A 21,974-nucleotide genomic window follows, 5' to 3' on the forward strand; every position below is an offset into this window, starting at 1 on the left:
ATAGAATAATAAATGCTTTGGTATGTTCTTCTATAAATAATTGTGCTAGTTTTGTTTAATTTAATAGAATTCTACCTACTAATATTTTGAGGACTAGTTTTCTGTGAAACATTCTTTGAGGAAACTCAGTAGAAATTAGTGTCAAAAACTACCAGGATGGCAAAGCTGCCTTGCCATAGTTGTTGGTGGTCACGTGTTGCTGCCACTGAGTGAAATCCACCATGGAGCCACTAAGCCTGTCCTCTGTGACTGCCAAACACACTTCGTGCAGTGCAGGGGGCTCCCTGCTGTGCACCTTCCCTGTGAGAAATGGCTCGTCCTGGCTACTCACTCACCTATTCCAGTTCATTTACTTTCATAATCCTGGCTTCAAATTTACTTCACCTGGTAACATTTTCTGAAGCGACATCATTAGAATAAAGGAACATTTTATTATTTAATTTTCTTATGACAATAGCAAAGCATGCTTATCATAGAAACACTGTAAAATGATAGAAACTGGTAAAAGGAAATAAAAGCCCATCCAGAAATAACTACTGTTGATGTCTTGGTGAGCATCCTCTCAATGTTCTCTCCCTACCTCTATTCTCTCTCTCTCTCTTTCTTTCTCTGTCTCTCACATACACACATCAAAAATGAAATCATGGCCGGGTGCGGTGGCTCAAGCCTGTAATCCCAGCACTTTGGGAGGCCGAGACGGGCGGATCACGAGGTCAGGAGATCGAGACCATCCTGGCTAACACGGTGAAACCCCGTCTCTACTAAAAAATACAAAAAACTAGCCAGGCGTGGTGGCGGGTGCCTGTAGTCCCAGCTGCTCGGGAGGCTGAGGTAGGAGAATGGCGTGAACCTGGGAGGCGGAGCTTGCAGTGAGCTGAGATCCGGCCATTGCACTCCAGCCTGGGCGGCAGAGCGAGACTCCGTCTCAAAAAAAAAAAAAAAAAAAAAAAAAAAAAAAAAAAAAATGAAATCATTGGAATTTTTTCACTTAATACTATATTGTGACAGGGGCTGTCTTAGTTTTCACTATACTTGCAGTGCCTCAGGCAGACAGTGACACTCTGTAACTGCCCAGTGGAGATTTGGTGAGAGGACAACCAGTTCTAAGGCCTCTGCTAGCTCTGAAACTATTTGATCTTTATCATTCTTTTTTAAAAATCATTCTTTTACTCTGTGAATCTTACATGTGGCAATTTACCCTGTGTTGATTTTTAAAGGATTATTAGATTTTATTTTTTAGAACAGTTTTAGATTTACAGAAAAATTGAGCTCATAGTATAGAACCTCCTCTCCCCAGATGTTCTACTGTTTCCCTGTTATTAACACCATGTATTAGTATGGAACATTTGCTGTAGTTAATGAAAAAATACTGATACAATATTAGTAACTAAAGTTCATAGTTTACATTAAAGTTTATCTTTGTGTTGTACACTGTATTAGTTTTGACAAATGTATGATATCATATATTCATCATTACAGTATCATAGAGAAAAGATTTATATCCCTAAAAATACCGTGTGCTTCACCAATTCATCTCTCCTCCCTTCCCGTCTCCCAACCTCTGGCAACCACTGATTTTTTTTTTTTTACTATCTCCATAGTTTTGCCTTTCCAGAATGCCATCTAGATGGAATCATATAACATGTAACCTTTTAAGATTGGCTTCTTTCACTTAGCAAAATACATTTAAAGTTTCTTCGTATCTTTTTATAGCTTCATAGCTCATTTCTTTTTATGAAAAGAAAATCATCCCATGTATCTCTATACCACTACTTTTTTTTTTTTTTTTTTTTTTTTTTTTTTTTTAAGATAGAGTTTCGTTCTTGTTGTCTGGGTTGGAGTGCAATGGCATGATCTCGGGTCACTGCAACTGCCGCCTCCTGGGTTCAAGCGATTCTCCTGCCTCAGCCTCCTGAGTAGCTGGAATTACAGGCATGCGCCACCACACCCGGATAATTTTTGTATTTTTAGTAGAGATGGGGTTTCTCCATGTTGCCCAGGCTAGTCTCAAACTCCCAACCTCAAGTGATCCTCCTGCTTCGGCCTCCCAAAGTGCTGGGATGCGTGAGCCACTGCGCCTGACCACCACTACTTTTTAATTCGTTCACCTATTGAAGGACACCCAGTTTTTGGTGATCGTGATTTTACTTATTGCAAAAACTGCTATAAGTATTTGTCTGTAAGTTTTTGTGTGGACATACATTTTAAAACGAACCGGACAAAAAACCTAGGAGCATGATTGCTCGAACGTATGATAAAGTTGTGTTTAGCTTTGGAAGAAACTGCCAAACGCTCTTCCAAAGTGGTTGTACAATTTTGCATTCCCAGTAGCAAGAAACAAGAATTCCTGTTTTTCTGTGTTCTTACCAGCATTTGGTACTGTCAGTACTTTTTGTATTTTAGCCTTTCTAATAGGTGTGTAGTATCTCACTGTTGTTTTAATTTGCAACTCCCTAATGACACATGATACTGAGCATCTTTTCATGTGCTTATTTACCATCTGTATGATTTTTTTTTAAAGTTAGGTATTGATTCAGGTCTTCACTCATCCCTCCCTCCCTCCCTCCCTCCCTCCCTTCATTCTCCCTCCCTCCCTCCTTCTCCTCCCTCCATCTCCTTCCTTCCTTCCTCCTCTCTCCTTCCCTCCCTCTCCTCCCTCCCTCTTTCTCTCTCCTTCCTTCCTTCCTCCCTCCTTCCTTCTTTCCTTGCTCCCTCCCTCTTTCCTTCCCTCCCTCCCTCCTTCCTTCCCTCTCTCCCTCCCTCCTTCCCTCCTTCCTTCCTCCCTCCTTTCCTCCTTCCTTCCTTCTTTCCTCCCTCCCTCCCTCTCCTTCCTCCCTCCCTCTCCTTCCTCCCTCCCTCTCCTCCCTCGCTCCTTCTTTCCTTCTCCCTCCCTCCTTCTTCTCCCTCCTTCTCCTCCCTCCTTCTCCTTCCTTCCTTCCTCCTCTCTCCCTCCCTCCCTCTCCTTCCTTTCTTCTTTCTTTCCCTCCTTCCTCTCTTCCTCCCTCCTTCCTTCTTTCCTTCCTTCCTTCCTCCCTCCCTCTCTCCCTTGCTCCTTCTCCTCCTTCCTTCTCCTCCCTCCCTCTCCTTCCCTCCCTCCCTTCTACCTTCCTTCCTTCCTCCCTCCCTGCTCCCTTTCTTCCCTCCCTCCCTCCCTCCCTCCCTCCCTCCCTCCTTCCTTCCTTCCTTCCTTCCTTCCTTCCTTCCTTCCTTCCTTCCTTCCTTCCTTCCTTCCTTCCTTCCATCTTTCCTTCCTTCCTTCCTTCCTTCCTTCCTTCATCCCTTCCTTCCTTCCTTCCATCTTTCCTTCCTTCCTTCTTCTTTCTTCTTTCTTTTACTTATGGATGTCCAAATTTTCCAACATCATTTGTTGAAAAGACTATTCTTTCTTGATTGAATTGCCTTTGTTCCTTTGTCAAGGATTAGTTAACTATATTTGTGTGGGTCTATTTCTGGACTCTCTATTCTGTTCTGATCTATTTGTCTCTACTTTCTCCAATATCAAGACATTTTGATTACTGGAGCTTGAAGTTGGGTAGTGTCAGTCCTTTTACCTTATTCTTCTTCTGTATTCTGTGGCTAATTCATAAAATAATAAATGGGTCTTTTGCCTTTCCATATAAACTTTTGCTTTTCCATATAAACTTTACGAGCAGTTTGTTGATAGTAACACAATATGTTGCTGGGATTTTGATTGGGAGTACATTGAATCTATAAATTAAGTTGAAAATAATCAATGTTTTAACAATATTGACTCTTCCTGTTTATGAACATAGAATATCTCTAATATTTAAATACCAAACTTACAGATAAATATTTTGTAAATGTGTATATGTGTAAATTTGGATATTTATAGATGATTAAATATCATTTATTTCGATCTTTAAAATTTTATTTCATCAGAGTATTATAGTTTACCTCACAGATCCTGTATATATATTGTTAGATTTATACCTAGGTATTTCCTTGTGTGTGTGTGCTAATGGAAATTGTATTGTGCTTTTAATTTCTTATTCCAATTGTTCATTGACAGTATATAGGAAAGGTTTGTCTTTTATATATTAACCTTATTTCCTGAAACTTTGTTATAATCACTTATTAGTTCCAGGAGGGTTTGTTGTTGTTGTTGTTATTGCTGTTGTTGAGTCTTTGGAATTTTCTATGTAGACAGTCATGTCATCTGCAAACAAAAGACAGCTTTCTTTCTTCCTTGATAATCTGTATAATGTTTGTCTCCTTATTATTTCATAAATTATGACTTCCAGTGTGATTTTGAATATGAGCGGTGAGAGGAGACATCCTTGCTTATGATCTTAGGGGGAAGTATCTAGTTTTTCATTATTACATAAAATGTTAGCTGTAGGGTTTTTTTGTAGCTGTTCTTTATCAAGTTGAGGATGTTTCTATTTCTACTTTGCTGACAGCTTTATCATGAATGGGTATTGAATTTTTTCAGATGCTTTTTCTGCATCTGTTGATATGAGCATAAGATTTTTCTTCTTTAGGTTGTTAATGTTATAATTACATTAATTGGTTTTAAAATGGTAAGCCAAGCTTGCATACCTGGATTAAATTTCATTCAGGCATATTGTATCATTCTTTTTACATATTGTTTTATTTGATTTTCTATCATATCTATATTCATGAGAGATATTGATTGGTCTAAGTTTTTCTTTATTACAATGTCTTTATCTGGTTTTGGTGTTAGGGTAATGTTGGCCTCATAGAATAAGTTAAGAAGGTTTCTTCTGCTTTTATTTTTTAAAGAACTTGTAGGGAATTGTTATTTCTTTAAAAATTGTTCAATTTATTGGTGACATTTGGGCATGGTGCATTCTTTTTTTGGAAGGTTATTAACTGTTGATTAAATTTCTTTAATAAATACAGCTTATTCAGATATTCTATTCTTTATGGTGAGTTTTTGGTATTAATAGTTTGTGTCTTTCAAAGAATTGGTTCATTTCCACCAAGTTGTCAAATTCGTGAGCATAGAGTTGTTCATACATATTTAAAAGTATCATTTTAATGTCCATGGGATCAGTAGCATTGATCCCTCTTTCATTTCTGATGTTAGTAATCTGTGTCTTCTCTTTTTTGCTCTTGGTTAGCCAGGCTAGAAGTTTATCAGTTCTACTGACATTTTCAAAGAACCAGATTTTGGTTTTGTTGTTTTCTCTGTTAATTTGTTTTCAATTTCATGATTTGTGTTCTAATTTTTATTGTTTTGTTCGTTATGCTTGTTTTAGGTTTATATTGCTCTTCTTTTTTAAGTTTCCTGATGTGGGAGCTTAGACGATTGGTTTTAGATCTTTCTTCTTTTCTAATATATGGATATAGTGCTATACATTTTTCTATTTTCTTAGCATGTCAATCACACATCTTAAAAACTGTTTTCTAGTAGTTACCCTAGAGTTTGCTATATACATTTACAACTGATCAAGTCTGCTTTCCAGTAACAGTATACCGCTTCCTAGATAGTACAGTCATGTTATAACAGAGTATTCAAATTTCTTCCCTTCCTTCCCTTATAACATTGCTGCTGTTTGCTTTACTTATCCATATTTTATAATCACCCAGTATATTGTTACTATTAGTACCCTGGACAAAATTGTCATCTATTAGATCAGTTAAGAGTAAGAAAAATGAAGAATGTTACTTTCTTCTTCATTTGTTCCTTCTCTGGTTCTCTTCCTTTTTAAAATGTTGATCTGAGTTTCCAATCTATATAATTTTCCTTCACTTGGAAGGCAAGGCAAGTCTTGCACAGGCAAGTCTACTCACAACAGATTCCCTCAGTTTTTTGTTTTTCTGAGAAAGTCTTATTTCTCCTTCACTTTTGAAGGATATTTCACTGGATACAGGATTGTAGGTTGGTGGGTTTTTTTTTTTTTTTCCAATACTTGCAATATTTCACGCCACTCTCTTCTTTTTTGGATGGTTTCTGAAAATAAGCATGATGTAATTTTTATCTTTCTTCTTCTATAGGTAAGTTGTTTTTTCCTTCAAAATTTTCTCTGTATCTTTGGTTTTCTGCAGTGCAATATGCCTAGGTATACATTTTTAGCTATTTAACGTGTTTAGTGTTCTCTGAGCTTCCTGGATCTGTGGTTTGGTGTTTGTCATTAATTTGGGGAATTTCTCAGCTATTACTATGTCAAATATCTCTTCTGTTCCCCTTTCTTTTTCTTCTTTCACCAGTTTCATATCACATATGTTATACCCTTTATAATTGTCCTACAGTTTTTGGGTATTCTGTTTCATATTTTTTCATCCTTCTTTCTCTTTGTATTTTTGTTTTGGGAAGTTTCTATAGGCATTTCTTCAGTCTCACTGATTTTTTTCCTCAACTATGTTCAGTCTAATGATGAGCCCATCAAATGCATTCTGCATTTCTATGACAATGTTTTTGATTTCTCAGATTTCCTTTTGGTTCTTTTTAGATGTCCCATTCCTTGTTTGCATTATTCATCTGTTCTTATATGTTGGCTAAATTTCCTTTATATTCTTTAACTTATTAATCATAGTTATTTTCAATTCCCTATCTGATAATCTCAAAATCTATGTTATAACCAAGTCTTATTCTTATGCTTGTTTTGTCTCTTTAGCCTGTGTTTTTTTAAAATTTCCTTTTAGTATATCTTTTAGTTCTTTGTTGAAAGCTAGACATGATGTACTGGGTAAAGAAACTGAGATAATTGACTTTCAGAGTGAAGTTTTCTAGCAACAGGCTAGGACCTGGGCTGTGTTTAATGCCTTTTGTAGCTGTGGGTGCCAGAGGCTTCACTTTCCTTTATCTTCTTTCCTGTTGTCTTTACATCTCCGCAAGAACTCCTTTTTAAATGGAATCGGGGCTGTGCAGCTCTCTCTGTTGCATTGCACTGTTGTTATACTAGAGCCCTGCTGACATGAGGATAGAGAGTGAGAATAGGGAAGCGTTGTATAATTTTAAGATTAATCCCCCCTTTTAAGAAAGTGGGCCTCCATCTCTGGACCGTGACCTTCAGAAGCATTCCTAGCCCTTTCCCTTTGCTTACGTGAGACAAGAAGGCCAGAGGGGGTTTTTGAGCTGGCTAATTTCTCTTCCCCTAGATCAGATAGGGCTCTGGTAAAGTGATTTCTCTTAGAGCACAGGCTTTTGTTATGAAGAATGCCCCGGGCATGGCTCCCCTCTGTTACTTTTGCCCTGTTGTATTCCCCTGTTTTTTACCCTCCACTACTAGAGATTTTTCCTTCATTCTGCACTGTGAGGATCTGCTGGAGATCCTTGAGGTAAAAACCAGGAAAACTTGAATACCCCTACCACCACCCCAAGGCTGGGCTCCCAGGGTTTTTAAACCTCAAGTAGTCCACACTCTGCCTCCATCAATTCTTCAAAATTACCAAAAAATGTTCCCAGTTACTGGCTCTAGTGGTTTCTGCTTCAGGAAAGCTGATCTCAGCTGTGATTTTCTGTATTTACCAGTCCCTCCAGGTTTTGGGATGGGTGATTTGCCCAGCAATTTCACTTCTCTGATGGTTCCAAAAAAAGTTGTTGATTTTTAATTTGTTCAGCTTTTTTTTTTCTCATTGTAAAGGCAGGAGTGATGACTTCCAAGCTCTTTACATGTGAGCTTAAACTGGAAGTCCTCTACTGATTTTTACTTGATCCATTTGACTGTCATTTATTGAGCACCCTCTGTTGCTAAGACATTACACTAGACCCAGCGGGGGCTACAGGCATAAGCAAATTCAAGCCTTTGTCCTCAGGGGCCATCTGAGGTCATTTTCACAGTGCGTACTTTGCCTCTCAAACTGCGTCAAAGTTCTCCTCTCCTGGTGTGTATCCATATTCTGGCTTCCTCGGGCAAACCCTTCTCGAACAAGTCCCTAGATCCACCTTGTCAAAAGTTCAACAGTTCTGTTAAGATTTACAATTTTATGTTTGTATTTTAATTATAATACAGTAGTCCCCCATTAACTGTGCTTTTTCTTTCCGTGGCTTAAGTTACCCATGGTCTGAAAATATTAAATGGAAAATTCCAGAAATAAACAATAAGTTTGAAATTGCATGCAGTTCTGAGTAGTGTGATGAAATCTTGAGCCATCCTGCTCTGTCCTGCCCAGGATGTGAATTGTCCCTTTGTCCAGCATTTTCACAATGTATTCACCACTCAACCAGTAGCCACATCTCGACTGTCGTGGTATCACAATGCTTGTGTCCAAGTAACCCTTATTTCACTTAATGGCCCCAAAGTACAAGAGTAGTAATGCTGCCAATTCAGATATGCTAAAGAGATGTTGTAAAGTGGTAAAGTGTTTCCTTTAAGTGAAAAGGTAAACGTTCTTGAGTTAATAAGGTAAGAAAAACAATTATATGCTGAGGTTGGTAGGATCTGTAGTGAGAACCAACCTTCTATCTGTGAAATTGTGGAGAGGGAAGAAAAAATTTCTGCTGGTTTTGTTGTCATACCTCAAATTTTAACATAGGTATGGTACATACAGAAAAAACAGTATGTATGGTATATATAGGACTCCGTACTATCCAAGGTTTCAGGCATCCACTGGGGGTCTTGGAACATACTCCTTGTGGATAAGGGTAGACTACTGTATAAAATATAAGACAATTTAAGGGTGTTCTAGACACAGCTCAGCCAGCTATGGCTGGACTAAGTTTGGCCCACCACTTGTTTATTTGTAAAACAAGTTTGACTGGAACACAGCCATGCCTACGTGTTTACACAATGTCTATGGTGCAGAGTTGGGTAATTGTGACAGAAAATGTATAGCCCGTGAAGCCTAAAACAATTACCATCTGGCACTTTACAGAAAAAGTTTCCTACCTTTGCTGTAGAAGATCCTCAGATATTATGATCTCATGATTTCAGAGTTGGTGCTTGTGTTTACGATCATGAGGTCAAATAACAATTTCAAATTTAGGTTTCTTGGGTTTTGAAAATGGAAAAGTGGAGATTAATTTTATCATATGGGCAATTTGAGAACAAGTTATGGAATATGCAAAAGGATCTTCCTTGAAGCAGACAGAACCATGTTTATGTTGGGGGCTGATAGGGTTTGGATCTGTGTCCCCACCCAAATCTCATGATGAATTTTAATTCCCAGTGTTGGAGGTGGGGCCTGGTGGGAGGCGATTGGATCATGAGGGTGCACCCATCATGAATGGTTTAGCACCATCTCCTTGGTGCTGTTCTCTGGATAGTGAGTGAGTGTGTTATCAGCAGATCTGGTTGTTTAAAAATGTGTAGCACCTGCCCCCAGACTTTCTTGCTCCTTCTCCAGCTGCATGAACTGCTGCTCCTCCTTTGTCCTCCCTCATGACTGAGGCCTTCCCAGAAGCAGAAGCCACTATGCGTCCTGTATACGCTGCAGAACCTCAATCCAATTAAACCTCATTTCTCTATGAATTATTCAATCTTAGGGTTTTGTTTTGTTTTTTTGAGACAGAGTTTCGCTCTTGTTGCCCAGGCTGGAGTGCAATGGTGCAATCACGGCTCACCACAACCCCCGCCTCCTGGGTTCAAGCAATTCTCCTGCCTCAGCCTCCTGAGTAGCTGGGATTGCAGGTATACACCACCAGGCCCAGCTAATTTTGTATTTTTAGCAGAGGGGTTTCACCATGTTGGTCAGTCTGGTTGCAAACTCCCAAAGTCAGGTGATCCACCCACCTTGGTCTCCCAAAGTGCTGGGATTACGGCATGAGCCACCGCGCCCGGCCAATCTTAGGTATTTTTTTTAAAGCAATGCAAGAACAGACTAATCCAGGGGCCCATACAATGTGGATAGCCTGCCTGGGTATGTACTGACTTGCTCCCATTCAATAAACAACTGCAGTGATTATGGCAATAAAAAGTTTTTCTATTCGCAATTTCTCTTCCAGAAATAATGAAGGTAGATATACATTTCATGCTGCTTCTGGTAATATCACAATGCTAATCTTAAATTCAACTGAAGCTCATTATCTTTACAGAACTAACAGGTGATATCTCATTAAAATTGGCATTGGAGAATTACTTGCTGGCAGGGTTTTAGTTAAGCGTGAGGTCTAAATATCCTCAACCAGCAAACAAAGCTGTGCCTCAGTCATACCATTTTATACAGTATCTTTATTTTTTGCTCTGGGCAGGAATTCCAGGTTGTCCTTCTTAGGAGGCTTTCCACTGTGTAGACACCCGAGTCCCTGAGTGTTCTTTACCATCTTTCTTGCTCCTGTCTTGGGACCATGAGGGACACCTGGATGGTCTCTACTATTCCCTCTACCACAGCCAAGGGCCTGCCCCTGAGCCACTCTTTGCTCTAGACTCCTTTCACACCTGTTGAGATTCTAATTGGTGTCCTTTCTTGACTGAGAACATCTGTTAATGCTCAGTATATTACAAAGAATCTAGTAACATTGGTTTCCTTAAGGGAAAAACTCTAGGGCTTGGTCCATTTCCTCCTTAGAAGCATCTTGAGCCCCATTAACATTTCCTGTCTCTTTCCTCCCGAGTTCTGTACCAAGTGGTGGGTGTTGGGAATAGCAGCTTTTCATAAGCCACCAAAATGTCCTGTTACATTCTTCATCTAGGACAACCGACATCCTTAGGAGTCCAATGAGTATAATGGGTGGACCCTCGGTAAGACCCTGAGTATTGGCAGAAGTCAGAGGTAGTGCAAACATTTTGCTTACTCTTTTTATGTGCACAGAAACCAGGAAAGGCCAGCCATGTACTTCTGGTCCTTCTGTGGGATACAAGGATACCTAATGCACAATTCAGCTAGATGAAATTGGAAGCCATTTTTTTTTTTTTTTAGGAACATAAAGTGCTCTAACGCAATGTTCACTTCCGTTTTTTGTAATAGCTTTATTAAGATATAATTCACATGCCATACCATTCACCCACTTAAAGAGCACAATTCAATGGTTTTGATATACCCATGGAATGGTGCAACCATCATTCACCCACTTAAACAATACAATTCAATGGTTTTAATATATCCATGGAGTGGTGCAACCATCACCACAATGAACTTCAGAATAGTTCATCAACTCAAAAAGAAGCTCTGTACACATTAGCTATCTCCCTCCAATCTCCCCATCCCCCTCAGCCCTAAGCTAATCTACTTTCATCTGTATGTGTTTGTTTATTCCGGACATTTTATGTAAATGGAATCATATAATATGGCTTTTCTGTGACTGGCTTCTTTCACTTGTTTTCAAGGTTCATCTATGTTGTAATATGTATCAGTACTTCATTCTTTATTATGACCAAATAAAATTCCATTGTGCGTATATACCACATTCTGTTTATTCATCAGCTGTTGGACATTTGGGTTGCTTTTAGCTATTATGAATGATGCCATTGTGAACATTCACATACAAGTTTTTATGTAGACCTGTTTTTATTCCTTTTTTTTTTTTTTTTTCCTGAGATGGAGTCTCACTCTGTTGCCCAAGCTGGAGTGCAGTGGCGCAATCTTGGCTCACCACAACCTCTACCTCCTGGGTTCAAGCGATTCTCTTGTGTGAGTCTCCCAAGTAGCTGGGACTACAGGCACACACCACCATGTCTGGTTAATTTTTGTATTTTTAGTAGAGGTGGGGTTTTGCCATGTTGGCCAGGCTGGTCTCAAACTCCTGGCCTCAAGTGATCTGCCTGCCTTGGCCTCCTGAAATGCTTGGATTACAGGCACCAGCCACCATGCCTGATCCTGTTTTCATTTCTCTCGGGTATATAACCAGGAGGGGATTTGCTGGGCCAAATTGAAAGTCTATGATTAAATTTTTGATGAGCTGTTAGACTGTTTTCCAAAGTGATGGTGCCATTTTATATTTCCACCAGCAGTGTATGAAGGTTTCAATATTTTCACATCCTCACCAACACTTGTTATTATTTGACTTTTTTAAAACTACAGCCCTGTTATTGGGTGTGAAGTGGCTATATCATTATGGTTTTGACATGTGTTTACCTAATGACTAATGATGTTGGACATCTTTTCATGTTCTTATTGGCTACTTGTGTATCTTGTATGGAGAAACATTCAATTTTTTTAACTATTTTCAAATTGGGTTATTTGTCTTTTTATTACTGACTTGTAAGAGTTCTTTATATATTCTAGGTACAAGTCCTTTATCAGATATATGATTTGTCAATATTTTCTCCTATTCCTTGGGTTGTCTATTCACTTTCTTGATGGTGTTCTTTGTTCTTAACGGTGTTCTTTGAAGCAAAAAAGTGTTTAATTTTGTTGAGGTCTAACATTTATTTATTTTTTCTTTGGTTGCTTGTACTTTTGATGTCATGTCTAAGAATCCATTGCTAAATCCAAGGTCATGAAGATTTACCCCTATGTTTTTTTCTAATAGTTTTGTAATTTGGGCTCTTACATTTAGATCTTTGATGCATTTTGAGTTCATTTTTGTATATGATATGGGGTATTCCCCTGTCAAAGCATCTGGCAGTATTTGCAATCTTAGCTTCTCTGACATTTTGGATTTGGGAGAGAGGGTATGAGGAGCAGAGCCTTTAGCTAACTCATGAATGACACATAGCATAAGCGAAATAAACCCTTATTGTTTCAGCTGCTATGATTTGAGGGTTGTCTGTTACTATAGTATAATTGGATCTATACTGATTGATGCAAGTCTCTTATCAGATTCTGTTATATTTGGTTTTATTCTCTCCCACCTTGACCATTGTCCATCTTGTATGCTGTTTGCAAATTTATCTTTCTGAAATATATCCCCAGTCAGGACACTCTATCACTTACTTAAGCTATTTGGTGGCTTGCAAACTTCTTAGTGTGACATTTAAGGCCCTTAAGATCCTGCCCCAATTGCATTGCCAGAATTATTTCCTTCCTTCATATAATTTTGTTTTTAGTCAAAAAGAAATCACTCACAATTCTCACTCATATGTTCTGCTTTCCCTTCTCCACTTTTGTTAATGCTTTTCCCTCCACCTGGAATGCTTTTTGTTTCTTGCTGGCCTGCGGAGGTTCTACTCTTCACCTCCTCGATGCAGACTGATTTGCTGTAGCTGGGTCCCTTCCTTTGTTGAGTGCTCAATGTGCATGAGATGCACAGATACAATAGTTACTCACAAATACAGCCTTTGCCCCAACACTTGTCTAGAGGACTCAGACCGTAACCTTATCTCATTTTTTTCTCTTCTTTACTTTGCAAAGAGGAGGTGCTCAATACAGATTTGTTGAACAAACTAAGGAACAAATGAACTCCTGATTTTGCTTCCTGTGTCCTCAAAATAACAGCAGCAGCAGCAGCAGCAGGATCCTTTTCAGTTCATTAACAATCATGTTGCACAAAACAGATGCTGGTGAATAGCAGATGTGCTGCCAAATACATGTGCTGCTTCTGGAGTTCTTCATTTTGACAGAAAAAATGAGTCCTTGTGTACAGCCACTGCCTTTCCCTGGAAGCAACCACCTTTATGACAGTCTCCCCATGAGGAGGAGAGGTGCCTCCAAGCCCCAGGGGTTTACAATCCCATGTGATTCCTCGTGAATAGTCCTGCCTGCTGGCAGGGCTGGGGCAGCACAGAGAAGTTCTGGGGACACTGACCCAGAGCAGATGTGTAACAGCTCAAACTGCAAAGCCTCTCAGGAAACTGTCAGTCAGAGGCACAACCACAGCCATTGTCTGCTATCCCCTGCCAAACCTCCACCTTTCCTCTGTTGTCCTCATCTTTGATTCCCCAGGGGACCTGTCTCTGACTACCAGACCTCAGCAGCCCCATCCACGCTAACTGTACTCAAACTCTCCTCCCTGGGAAAGGCCCCCAGGGAGGATTTGCCCCTGACTCCTCCTAAACATCCCAAACCAGCTAGACAAATGGAACACATTTTAGTAAAGTATTGAGTGTTTTTATAATAAAGGATAAGGGGAAAAATGTATTATTTCAGGCAGCTGACAACAGCAAGCGAAGTAGCTGAGGTGCCTTCTCCCTGTGAGGGCACAGGGAGAAAGTAACAGTCTGTGACCTGGAGGAGCACCCTCACCAGGGCATGACCTTGCTGGCACCCTGATCTCAGACGTCCAGCCTCCACACTATGAGAAATAAGTTTTTGTAGCTTATAAGTCAAATAAAAAAAGAAAGAGAGACAGAAAGAAAGGAAGGAAGAAAAAAGAAAAAAGAAAGCAAGAAGGAAGGGAGGGAGGGAGGGAAGGATGGAAGGAAGAAGAAGGAAGGAGGGAGGAAGGAAGGAAAGAAAGAAGGAAGGAAAGACAAAGAAAAGAAAGAAAGAAAGAAAAAGCAAGCAAGCAAGCAAGCTAAGTGAGCCTGTAGCTTAAACGGGACTGAATCTTAAGGAGGACAGGGCAAAACTCTCTCTGTGGATGTGGTGCAAAAACATTGACTCTGGGTGCCAGCCTCAACCCTGCGCCTGTGAGACCTTAGGCACACTGTGGTTAGTTAATTCAGTTAATTAACCCCCTGAGCCACTGATTCCTTGTCCTAAAAACAGGGAAACACCTACCTCACCCAATCTTCTATTAGGGAAATCAGTGAACTAACATGGGGAAATTACTGGCACACGGTGAATACTCAGAAAATATTAGATTCTTTTCCTTTGAAGGAGTCATTGAGAATGGCAAAGAAGCTGTTACTCAGATTCAGGGGCAGGCACAATGAGGACAAATATTGATGGAGTTCCCACCAACTGCAGGAGCCCAGTGTCTGCTGGCCGGTGCAGGCAAGCACACAGGCAATTGGAGACAGGGTGATATGGACTATCTGGAGCTTGTGAGCTTCTATGTGGGGCACCTCCTCTTGGGGGTACAGGGAAGGGAGGGTTCCTGGAGGGGTCCCTATAAGCCAGGTTAGAGGATTAGTAGGAATTACCTGGGAAAAGTGTATGAAACAGCACTCTGTACAAAGGGAACAGTTAATATGAAGACTTAGAAGCCAGAAATCCTTGTGAATAGTGGACTGCTGGTAATAAAAATAATAATAACACCAGCTGTGGACCTACTATGTACTAAGCACTCTGCTAAATGTTTTATATACATTGTTGCACTAATTTTCACAACTCTTAGAGCAATGTATCATTAATCACACTATTTCACAGATGAGGAAACTAAGATCCAGAGGCATAAAGGAATCTTTGTAAGATCATGGAACTTGCAGAAGATGGGGAAGGGCTTTGATCGAGACTCCTTGATCAAAGAGTCAGTGCCAGCTCTTGCTCCTGACCACTGTACAGAGCTGTCATTAGTAACTGGCTGTGACTGAGGAAGTACTTTCTGTAGATGTTAGGGTGGCCACTCCTGTAGGCAAGCCTGTTAAATCAATGGTTAGGTGAACAGAACAGATCCATGAAGCCAATCTAACTCTGCCCTTACACCCTACCTGGTCACCACGTAGATGCCTGTTGGGCCAGTGCAAAACAACTCCCATGATTGACCAAAGTACAATTCACAGGGATGCAGCCCATTAAAGGTGTGTTGGGGGGGGCCTGCCTCCCATGGATGCTAGGCACACAGACTCGCATGTGAATCCTGCCCTCCAGGGTGGTGTGGAGTGGCAGTCTTGTGCCATTTGGATGATCTGGAATGTTGGCATTTATTGAGAAAGTGAGTTACTGGCTAGGTCTTGGAGCTCATTTGTTTTTCAGAATTTTGAAGAAAACATCTTTCTTGCATTAGAGTTTGGCCCAATTTGAAACATAATAATGGAGTTAGGTGATTTGGGAAGGGGGGTTGAATATTGGAGGAGACAGACCGTTGTCATAATTTAAGCAAAGATATTTTCCAGTCTTCAAGTGAGAAGTACACTTGACACATAGAAAACGATTGATGCTTGCAGAGTTCTATCTATCTTGATACTTGATTCTCTGTTAAATTTCCTGCCATTATCTTAAAAAGTAAAGACCCATTATAAGCACATGAAAAGATCCTGAACATCACGAGCCATCAGGAAAATGCAAATCAAAATCATCAGGAGATACTAGTTTGCACTCAGTAGGATGGTGAGTACAAAAAGGAAGGTCAAAAAGATGGGTAATAGCAAATATTGACAAAGATATGGAGAAATTAGAACCCTCATACACTGCTGGTAGGAATGTGAAATGGTGCAACTGTGTTGGAAAACAGCCCAGTAATTCCTCAAAAGGTTAAACCCAGAGCTACCATATGACTCAGCAGTTCTACTCCCAGGTATGCACCCAAGATAAGTAAGAACACACATCCACAAAAACAAAAACAAACACAAACAAAAAACCACCCTGTACGTGAAGGTTCATAGCAGCATTATTCATCATAGCTAAAAGTTGGAAACAACCCTAATGTCCATGACTGGTAGATGGATAAACAAAGTGGGGTGTATCCCTGCAATGGAATATTATTTTGCAATAAAAATAAAATAGTGATAAATCTTGAAAATATTATGCTAAATTAAAAAAATTTGTTACAAAGGATTGTGTATTATTCCATTTATACAAAATGTCTAGAATAAGCAAATCTATGCAGATAAAAGGTAGATCGGTGGTTGCCTGGGGCTGCGTGTGGGCTGGGGAGAAATGGGGAGTGACTGCCAACGAGTATGGGGTTTCTTTCTGGCATAATGAAAGCATTTTAATATTGAATGTGATATTTGTGCAACTCTGTTAATATACTAAAACCATTGAATTGTACACTTTCAATGAGTGAATTGTATGTGAATTACATCAATGAAGTTGTTTAAAACAACAACTATTATGAGCTATAATCCTTACACATGGGCTTATCAACACACTTGCCTCTCTATTCCATATTGATCCTCATTGTAGCTCCTTGGGGCCAGTGGAAAAAGGGAGTCATGTTTACTAGATAAGGAAACCAGGCACAGTGAGACTGTGGCGCTTCCCCAAGCTGCATAGTTTTGCAGAAGGTTCATCAGGCACCCTGGTCTTCTGGCAACTAGTTCTAGACATATGTGACAGACCTGATTTTCAAGCTATGCTCTACAGAACCTCTTCAGGGAAGGCTCTTGGGTGGGGGTTTGGGATGGGGTGGGCATGGACAGGTAGAGTTGCTGATCAGGCCAAGCTCTGACCTCCTACTTAACTTAAAGCACTTCTGGTTTTAAATTAACACATTGAGCTTGTGCATATGCTTTCTTTGGAAAAAGGATTATCCAGCCAAAATTCACTGCCCTTAGACCTATGATTCTCAGATTGAAAAGATAATGAAATAACACTTCCCTCAGCCTCAGCATCCAAACTGCTGTTGTGTCTTCAGAAACGATGTCCACATTTCAAACAAAAAGTTGATAACTTGGGCTGCCAAGGTCTTATTGCTTTCACGCTGATTCTTTGCTGCAGAATGCATTCACAAGGTGTCTATTTACAGCACTAATTGACAATAAATAAGTGAGAAATATTGCTCTTGGCCAAAATATATTCTGTTGCTAGAAAACAACACAGTGTGTTTATGAAATTATCATAAAATAGGCACCAAACGCTAATATTGTATAAGAAGTCCTTGTCCCCAGAAATGTTCCTATTCTCACCCCAGATTGTTTTTAGAAGCAGAAGTTGTTTCTCAACAAAATCTAGCTCTGTTCTTAATTTGTGTTAATAAGGAATGACATAAGTTTACCAGACTAAGGAGTCCATTTTTCATTCCCTGGGTTTAATCTGTGCAGACAGAAAGCTGTAAATATCATAAGTAGTTGTAGCTGGCTGGTTGGCCTTGAAGGGGCCCATTTGTTAAAGACCATGGTTCGTTGGTTTCATGTGTGTCTTCCAAGGGCCAAGAGGCTGTTTGTCCATCATCACTATGCGGTCTGGGGAACAAAAGCTGGGGGCCCAGAAGCCTGTGTTGAAGGATGACGTGACCTTTGACCGCCACTAGAGAGGCCTGAAGGGAAAGAGGCAAAGTCAGGCTCCAGTAAGGTTTAATGACAGATCTTGTTAGGGTTAAAAAAACAGCTCAGGCATCCAGCTGGGGCTTCATCTGGGGAGGTACTCAAAGGGCCTTCTGTGACAGCCACCCAGGCACCATGCACAACTGCACCAGGTCTGCTAAGCTGTCATTCTGAGCCTGCTCTGCCGCGATTCGCCACTCCACATAAATCTGAGTCAACAGGAAGATTCATTCATTTTTTTTTTTTTTTTAAATTTCCCATTGCCACCAGCATGTGTCATTCCTCCTGATGCCATAGTGAGGTTTTGACTGTGGAAAGGCACTAATGTTGGTTTTTCTTTTATGAGAAATAATCATCAAGAGCGTGATACAGCATGCCTTTGTATCACAAGAGAGTCATACAGATTTAGCACTGTGGTTCTCACTGATCAGGAGCCTCCCTGGAAGCTCATGCTTCGTGGCAATTTGGCATTTTACTGAGGCATGGATTGTAGCAGCCCAGGACCTGGCACTTGCCCCCTGCAGCAGCACCAGGCTCTTGATTTTCTCTGTGTCTATTGGCTCTGGAGGAATAAGGATGATGTTGTAGAAAATGAACATAAAGGGAGGAGGAAGCACCAGTAAAAGCCAAAATGTAGTGAGGTGGTATGAGGATGTGTACAGGGAATGCGTGATGCTACAGGAAGTGTGATGTGAGAGAAAGCCTATGCAAACATGTCCACTTCCCAGTACTTGAGGATTATTGAAGGTTTGGACATATTATTCTTAAATGTCAAGGGTCTGCTATAAAAAGAAATGTGACACATAAAACACTTTTTATTTGGAAACTATTATAGATTCATATACACTTGTAAGAAATAATACAGAGAAATCTTGTGTGTCCTGTACCCAGTTTCTCCCAATGGTAACATTTAAAAAATGATAATACAATCCTACATCCAGAATATTGACATTGATAGAGTTAAGATATGTAACATTTTCATCACCACAAGGATTCCTCTTTTTTTTTTTTTTTTTTGTTTTAGACAGAGTCTTGCTCTGTCACCCAGGCTGGAGTGCAATGGTGTGATCTTGGCTCCCTGCAACCTCCGCCTCCCAGGTTCAAGCAATTCTCCTGCCTCAGCCTCCCAAGTAGCTGGGATTACTATGCCCAGCTAATTTTTGTATTTTTAGTACAGACGAGGTTTCACCATGTTAGGCTGATCTCAAACTTCTGACCTCAGGTGATTTACCTGCCTCAGCCTCCCAAAGTGCTGGAATTACAGACGTGAGCCACCGTGCCCAGCCAGATTCCTCCTTTTATAGCCACACATACTTTTCTCCCATCTTTATCCCCTCCATAATCACTGGCCAACATTAATTTTTTCTCCATTTCAATAATTTTGTCATTTCAAGAATGTTAGATAAATGGACTCACAATGTATGCAACCTTTTTGACTTCTCTTTTTTCATTCAGCATAATTTTCTGCAGATTCATCTAGGTTGTTTTATGTATCAGAAGATTATTCTCTTTTTTATTTCTCAGTAGTATTCCATAATATGGATGTACTACAATTTATTTAACCATTTTCCCATTGAAGGACATCTGGGCTGTTTCCAGTTTTTAACTATTATGAGTGAAACTGCTATAAACATCGGTGTACAAGTTTTTGTGTGAATAAGAGCCTTCATTTCTCTGGGATAAATGCAATGCCCAGGAGTGCAGAAGAGTAACAGCTGGGTTGTATGATAGCGGCATATTTAGTTATTTAGAAACTATTAAACTGTTTCCAGAATAGCTGTACCATTTTCTGTTTCCATCAACAGTGTATGAATGATCCAGTTTCTCCACATGCTGGCCAGTATTTGGCAACATTCTATTTTTTTTTTTAGTCATGCTGATAGATGTGTGTAACATCTCATATGTGATTTACTTTCAACTTGCCTATATATTATTTGGAGTGAGTTTCTTGTAGACAGAATATAGTTGGGTCATGTTTTTTAATCTACTTTACCAATCTCTGCCTTTTAATTGGTATATACAGACCATTGACAGTTCATGTAATTGTTGATAGATTCAGGGTTAAGTCTGCTTGTTCTCTCTGTTTTTCATTTCTTTGTTTTCATTTTCCTGCCTTCCTATGAATTAAACATTTAAAATAATTTTATATTGATTTATCTACAATTTTTAAAGTGTATTTCTTTGTTTAACCTTTTAAATGGTTGCCATAAGTATTACATTAGATATACAAACTCATCACAGTTTACTGGTATTGTCATTTTACCAGTTTGAGTGAGATATAGAAACCTTACCTCCATTTATACCCCTTTCCCTTTATCTGTTTATAATTGTCTTAAATATGTTCTCTACACACATTTAGAACATTGTCAGGCAGTGTTATAAATATCAAATATCAAACATAATTTAGAAAATTCATAAGGAGAAGGAAAGCCTATTGTATTTACCCATATTATTGTTTATTGAGTTCTTTCTTCCTTCCTGATATTCCAAGTTCCTTATTTTTTATTTTTCTTTGGTTCAGAGAACTTCATTTGGCCTTTCATTTTAGAATGCCTCAGTTTCCCCTCCATTCCTGAAATATATTTTCACTAGGTATAGGATTCTCAGTTGACAGTTCTTTTCTTTTAGCCCCTGGAAAATATTATGCCTCTTCCTTCTGGCCTCCATGTTTTCTGATGAGAAATCTGCCGGCATTCTAATTGTGTTCACCCTAGGGAAGGTGTCATTTTTCTCTAATTGCTTTCAATCTTTTAAAAAAATTTTTAGCTTTCAGAAGTAGGTTTATATCTTTTTGCCAAATCTAGGAAATTTGCAGCCCTGATTTCTTCAAGTGGTCTCTTTCAACCCTCTTTCTCGTCTCCTTCTGGAACTCTGATGACATACATGCTAAATCTTTTGTTATTGTCCCCCTAGTCTTTGAGGCCTTATGCATATTTTCTCCCACTCTATTTGCTGAGTAATTTCTATTGTTCTATCTTCCAATTCACTGATTTTTTCCCTCTGTCTTCTCCATCCCCTGAGCTTTTTATTTCAGTTGTTTTATTTCTTAGTTCCAAAATTTTCATCTGCTGCTTCTCTATTTCTTCTACTTCTTTCCTGACACTTTGTTTTTTTTTTTTTTCTGGGAATTTATATTTTTGTATTCATTTCAAGTATGTTTATAATGGCTTGTCAAAGCATTTTTTATGTGACTACTTTTAAATCTTTGTTGAAAACAATTTAACAGCTTTCTCATCTTGGCATTGGCATTTATTGTTTATCTTTTAAAATTCAATTAGATGTATTTCCAGTTCTTGGTAGGATGAGTAAATTTTAAAGTTAAAATCTGGACATTTTATATTATCAGACTCTGGATTTTATTCCAATAGTTTACTTTAGCTGGCAAAAATTGGCTGGCTTTCCCTGATGTCACTGTGTCAGGGAAAGGCTGCAGAGTGCTATGTTGTTAATTTCAAGTAGAGATAGAAGTCTAGGTTCCCCACTCAGTTTTTATTAATTCTTGGTAGGGTGACTCCTCATTACTGCTGGGCAGAGGGAGTTCCAGCTCTCCATGTTGTCTCCACTGACACTGTGGTAAGGGTAGCCTCATTACTGCTGGGTGATGATTAAAGTCCCAGCTCTCTACCTGACTGATACCACCTTATGGGGAGAAATCCCTTGTTACTGCTAGGTGGGACTGGAAGAAGTTCATGTTCTCCACAAGCTCTCCACTGGTACCATGAGGGAGGAAGGTGGGTTGTTACTGGCCAGCTGGCATGAAAGTCCTAATTCCCTTTTCGGCCTTCTCTAATACCACCCTGGCAGGGGAGGGGTTTGGAGTGTCTTGATACAGCCTGGCAAGGGTGGAAATCTAGGCTCTCACTTGTCCTTGCCTGTGTGGGTGAGGATGGGCCCACATGGGCCCACAGGTATTTTTGTTGTTGTTGTTGTTTGTTTGTTTTTGTGATGTTTAGCTAGGGTAGAGTGGTTATTGTCTAAATTGTCTAAAAGTTTTTTTGTCTTTCTATGCTGCTCTTTTCTTATTCCTTTGGCTTGAGGAGAGTAGGCTTTTGTTGGGGGTGTTTTTTGGTCTGTGTTTGTTGGCATTTCTAGGTTACCTACTTCTTTAGTTCCAAGTCTGGAGTATATGAGGCAAAAAGA

This window comes from Macaca mulatta, chromosome 13, assembly GCF_049350105.2.
Source record: "Macaca mulatta isolate MMU2019108-1 chromosome 13, T2T-MMU8v2.0, whole genome shotgun sequence".
In the NCBI taxonomy this organism is placed as follows: Eukaryota; Metazoa; Chordata; class Mammalia; order Primates; family Cercopithecidae; genus Macaca; species Macaca mulatta.